We start from the raw sequence: 6,000 nt of genomic DNA, 5'->3' as shown, positions 1-6,000 counted from the left end.
AAACTTCAACTAGCCCAGAGGACTTGTTAAAGACTCTATATGCCCTTGTGTTTGAATCATATCCTAGTAAAAAGCCTTCTACAGCCTTAGGAGCAAATTTGGATTTTCTACCTCTTTAACAAGAATAAAGCATTTGCTACCAAAGACTCTAAAATATGAAACATTGGGCTTTTTACCGGTTAGGAGTTCGTATGATCTCTTCTTGAGGATTCGGTGTAGATATAACCGGTTGATGGCGTAGCAGGCGATGTTGATCGCCTCGGCCCAAAACCGATCCGAAGTCTTGTACTCATCAAGCATGGTTCTTGCCATGTCCAATAGAGTTCTATTCTTCCTCTCCACTACACCATTTTGTTGTGGTGTGTAGGGAGAAGAGAACTCATGCTTGATGCCCTCCTCCTCAAGAAAGCCTTCAATTTGAGAGTTCTTGAACTCCGTCCCGTTGTCGCTTCTAATCTTTTTGATCCTTAAGCCAAACTCATTATGAGCCCATCTCAAGAATCCTTTTAAGGTCTCTTGGGTATGAGATTTTTCCTACAAAAAGAACACCCAAGTGAAGCGAGAATAGTCATCCACAATAACTAGACAGTACTTACTCCCGCCGATGCTTATGTAAGCTATCGGGCCGAATAGGTCCATATGTAGGAGCTCGAGTGGCCTATCAGTCGTCATGATGTTCTTGTGTGGATGATGAACACCAACTTGCTTTCCTGCCTGACATGCGCTACAAATCCTGTCTTTCTCAAAATGAACATTTGTTAGTCCCAAAATGTGTTCTCCCTTTAGAAGTTTGTGAAGATTCTTCATTCCAACATGTGCTAGTCGGCGATGCCAGAGCCAGCCCATGTTAGTCTTAGCAATTAAGCAAGTGTCGAGTTCAGCTCTATCAAAATCTAATAAGTATAGCTGACCCTCCAATACTCCCTTAAATGCTATTGAATCATCACTTCTTCTAAAGACAGTGACACCTATATCTGTAAATAGACAATTGTAGCCCATTTTGCATAATTGAGAAATAGAAAGCAAATTATAATCTAGAGAATCTACAAGAAAAACATTGGAAATGGAATGGTCAGGTGATATAGCTATTTTACCCAATCCTTTGACCAAACCTTGATTTCCATCCCCGAATGTGATAGCTCGTTGGGGATCTTGGTTTTTCTCGTAGGAGGAGAACATCTTCTTCTCCCCTGTCATATGGTTTGTGCACCCGCTATCGATGATCCAACTTTAGCCCCCGGATGCATAAACCTACAAAACAAGTTTAGTTCTTGATTTTAGGTACCCAAATTGTTTTGGGTCCTTTGACATTAGATACAAGAACTTTGGGTACCCAAACACAAGTCTTTGATCCCTTGTGTTTGCCCCCAACATACTTGGCAACTACCTAGCCGGATTTGTTAGTTAAAACATAAGATGCATCAAAAGTTTTAAATGAAATGTTAGAATCATTTGATGCAATAGGAGTTTTCTTCTTAGGCAATTTTGCACGGGTTGATTGCCTAGAGCTAGATGTCTCACCCTTATACATAAAAGCATGATTAGGGCCAGAGTGAGACTTCCTAGAATGAATTCTCCTAATTTTGCTCTCGGGATAACCGGCAGGGTACAAAATGTAATCTTCATTATCCTGAGGCATGTGAGACTTGCCCTTTACAAAATTAGACAATCTTTTAGGAGGGGCATTAAGTTTGACAATGTCCCCCTTTTGGAAGCCAATGCCATCCTTTATGCCAGGGCATCTCCCACTATAGAGCATGCTTCTAGTAAATTTAAATTTTTCATTTTCTAAGTCATGCTCACTAATCTTAGCATTAAGTTGAGCTATGTGATCATTTTGTTTCTTAATTAAAGCTAGATGGTCATGGATAGCATCAACATTAATGTCTCTACATCTAGTACAAATGGAAATATGCTCAACGGTAGATGTAGAGGGTTTGCAAGATTTTAATTCAACAACCTTAGCATGTAATATATCATTTTCACTTCTAAGGTTAGAAATAGTAACACTGCAAACATCAAAGTCTTGAGCCTTAGCAATCAAATTTTCATTTTCATTTCTAAGGCTAGCAAGAGAATCATTCAATTTTTCAATCTTAGCAAGCAAATTAGCATTATCATTTCTAAGATTAAAAATCGAATCATCACAAATATTAGAATCAACCTTAGCAATAAGTTTAGCATTTTCATTTCTAAGGTTGGCAATAGTATCATGGCAAGTGCTTAGCTCACTAAATAATTTTTCACATTTCTCTACTTCTAGAGCATAAGCATTCTTAACCTTAACATGCTTCTTGTTTTCTTTAATAAGGAAGTCCTCTTGGGAGTCCAAGAGATCATCCTTCTCATGAATAACAGTAATTAATTCATTTAATTTTTCTTTTTGTTGCATGTTTAGGTTGGCAAAAAGGGTGCGTAAGTTATCCTCCTCATCACTACAATTATCCTCATTACTAGAGGTTTCATATTTAGTGGAGGATCTTGATTTTACCTTCTTCCTTTTTCCGTCCTTTGCCATGAGGCACTTGTGGTCGACGTTGGGGAAGAGAAGACCCTTGGTGACGGTGATCTTTGCGGCGTCCTCGTCGGAGGAGGAGTCGGTGGAGCTCTTGTCGGAGTCCCATTCCCGGCAAACATGGGCATCGCCGCCCTTCTTCTTGTAGTACCTCTTCTTCTCCTTTCTTCTCCCCTTCTTGTCGTCGCCCCTGTCACTATCACTAGATAATGGACATTTAGCAATGAAATGACTGAGCTTACCACACTTGTAGCATACTTTCTTGGAGCGGGGCTTGTAATCCTTCCCCCTCCTTTGTTTGAGGATTTGGCGGAAGCTCTTGACGATGACCGTCATTTCCTCGTTGTCGAGCTTGGAGGCGTCGATGGGTGTTCTACTTGATGTAGACTCCTCCTTCCTCTCCTCCGTCGCCTTGAATGCGACCGGTTGTGCTTCAGACATGGAGGGGCCATCTAGCTCGACGATTTTCTTTGAGCCTTTGATCATCAACTCAAAGCTCACAAAATTCCCTATTACTTCCTCGGGAGTCATTAGTGTGTATCTTGGATTACCACGAATTAATTGAACTTGAGTAGGGTTAAGAAAAACAAGTGATCTAAGAATAACCTTAACCATTTCGTGGTCATCCCATTTTTTGCTCCCGAGGTTGCGCACTTGGTTCACCAAGGTTTTGATCCGGTTGTACATGTCTTGTGGCTCCTCCCCTTGGCAAAGTCGGAAGCGACCGAGCTCCCCCTCGATCGTCTCCCGCTTGGTGATCTTGGTCACCTCATCTCCTTCGTGCGCGGTCTTTAGCACGTCCCAAATCTCCTTTGCGCTCTTCAACCCTTGCACCTTATTATACTCTCTCGACTTAGAGAGGCGAGGAGTATAATTGTGGCTTGGGAGTTGAAGTGTTGGATTTGTTCGACCTCCCCCGAGTCATAATCCTTATCTCCCTTCTTTGGTACCTGTACTCCATACTCAACAATATCCCATATGCTTTTGTGGAGTGAGGTTTGGTGATGCCTCATTTTATCACTCCACATAGAATAATCTTCACCTTCAAACATAGGTGGTTTGCCTAATGGAACAGAGAGTAATGGAGTGCGTCTAGAAATGCGAGGATAGCGAAGGGGCATCTTACTATACTTCTTGCGCTTATGTCGCTTTGAAGTAGTGGAGGCCGATTCCGAGCCGGAGGTGTAGGGTGACGAAGAGTCGGTCTCGTAGTAGACCACTTTTCTCATCTTCTTCTTCTTGTCACCCATCCGTTGGGACTTGATGGAGGAAGAGGATTCCTCCTTGTGCTTGTGGGCGGACTCCCTTGAGTGTGTTCTTCCCGAGCTTGCGGACTTGTCGCCGGTCCCGAGATCCCTCTGGGCGGATGCTCCCGACATCACTTCGAGCGGTTAGGCTCTAATGAAGCATAGGGCTCCGATACCAATTGAAAGTCGCCTAGAGGGGGGTGAATAGGGCGAATCTGAAATTTATAAACTTAAGCACAACTACAAGTCGGGTTAGCGTTAGAAATATAAACGAGTCCGAGAGAGAGGGCGCAAAACAAATCGTGAGCAAATAAAGAGCGAGACACGATGATTTGTTTTACCGAGGTTCGGTTCTTGCAAACCTACTCCCCGTTGAGGTGGTCATGAAGACCGGGTCTCTTTCAACCCTTTCCCTCTCTCAAACGATCACCTAGACCGAGTGAGCTTCTCTTCTCAATCAAACGGGGCACAAAGTCCCCGCAAGGACCACCACACGATTGGTGTCTCTTGCCTTGGTTACAATTGAGTTTGATCACAAAAGAATGAGAAAGAAAAGAAGCAATCCAAGCGCAAGAGCTCAAATGAACACAACAAATCTCTCTCTCTAATCACTAAATCTTTGTGTGGAGTTGGGAGAGGATTTGATCTCTTTGGTGTGTCTTGTATTGAATGTTATAGCTCTTGTAAGGTGTAGAAGTGTAGAAACTTGGATGCCATTGAATGTGGGGTGGTTGGGGTATTTATAGCCCCAACCACCAAAAATGGCCGTTGGAAGTGTGTTGTCGCATGGCGCACCGGACAGTCCGGTGCGCCACCAGACAGTCCGGTGCGCCACCGGACAGTCCGGTGCGCCAGCCATGTCAGCAGACCGTTGGGGTTCGACCGTTGGAGCTCTGACTTGCGGGGCCTCTGGGCTGTCCGGTGGTGCACCGGACAGGTCCTGTAGACTGTCTGGTGCGCCAACTGCGCATGCTCTGACTCTGGCGCGCACTGTAGCGCATTGAATGCGGTTGCAGTCGACCGTTGCGCGCGAAGTAGCCGTTGCTCCGCTGGCACACCGGACAGTCCGGTGTGCACCGAACACTGTCCGGTGACTCACCGGACAGTCCGGTGAATTATAGCGGAGCGCCCTCTGAATTTCCCGAAGGTAAGGAGTTCAGCTTCAAGTGCCCTGGTGCACCGGACAGTCTGGTGCGCCAGACCAGGGTGCCTTTTGGGATGTCTTTGCTCTCTTTGTTTGAACCCTTTCTTGGTCTTTTTATTTGCTTATTGTGAACCTTTGGCACCTGTAAAACTTATAGACTAGAGCAAACTAGTTAGTCCAATTATTTGTGTTGGGCAATTTAACCACCAAAATCAATTAGGAAAAAGGTGAGCCTAATTCCCTTTCAGGTCCTAAACTGCAGGCCTGGCTACTCAATTTGGATGTCATCATGCCGGAACAGATGGCAACTGCATGGGTGGGTTAGATAAAAAATAATATCCAGAAACTGCAGGATAAAACCATGGAGGCAGGAGGATAAAACTGTCATAGAAGCACATCTGAGGGGGTAAATCTTCTCTTTATGACTCGACATGCATGGGTGCAGGCCAACAGGCCGGGCTTATGAGGGCGGACCTCACCGGGCTGGCGTACACGTATGCACAACCTAGTTACAAAAGGGAGAAAACTCAACCCCTCAGACTTGATCCTATGGATAGAACTTACAGAGACGCTCCAGGGGTTAGGAGGAGGTACTCCAGCTGTAGCAAGGTGGTTACCCTTGGGTCGGCACATTTCCGTCACCTTGACGGGTCCTTCCCAGCTGGGGGAGAGTTTACGGGACCCTTCTCGGTTCAGTACTCGCCATAGGGCTAGGTCCCGACCCTGGGTTCCTTACTATGCACGAACCATTAGTTGCGCCTGGGTGCCTGGTTGCAACGTGCATTTTAGGTCGCTGCTTGCCCTCTGCGTTCGTCGATGGAGTCCACATCCTTACGTTGTGGCCGCTCCTGCACAGACTTATCAAAAGACTGGACCCGTGGTGAGTCCATAAAGGTTTTCGGGGAAAGGCAGGCTTCAGCCCCATAGACCAAGAAGGACGGGGTCTCCCCGATGGCCCGACTAGTTGTCATCACCGGAGTTGGAGTCTCCGATGAAGACGTCCTTTAGGACCCCCTCGGGTGACGGATACCTGAGGTCTGGTTCTCCCGCGGCCACCTCGCCACTGTCGGCCCTTTCCTTGCCAGGCCGGCGAT

This window comes from Zea mays, chromosome 8, assembly GCF_902167145.1.
Source record: "Zea mays cultivar B73 chromosome 8, Zm-B73-REFERENCE-NAM-5.0, whole genome shotgun sequence".
NCBI lineage: Eukaryota > Viridiplantae > Streptophyta > Magnoliopsida > Poales > Poaceae > Zea > Zea mays.
Note: the sequence above shows the minus strand (reverse complement) of the source record.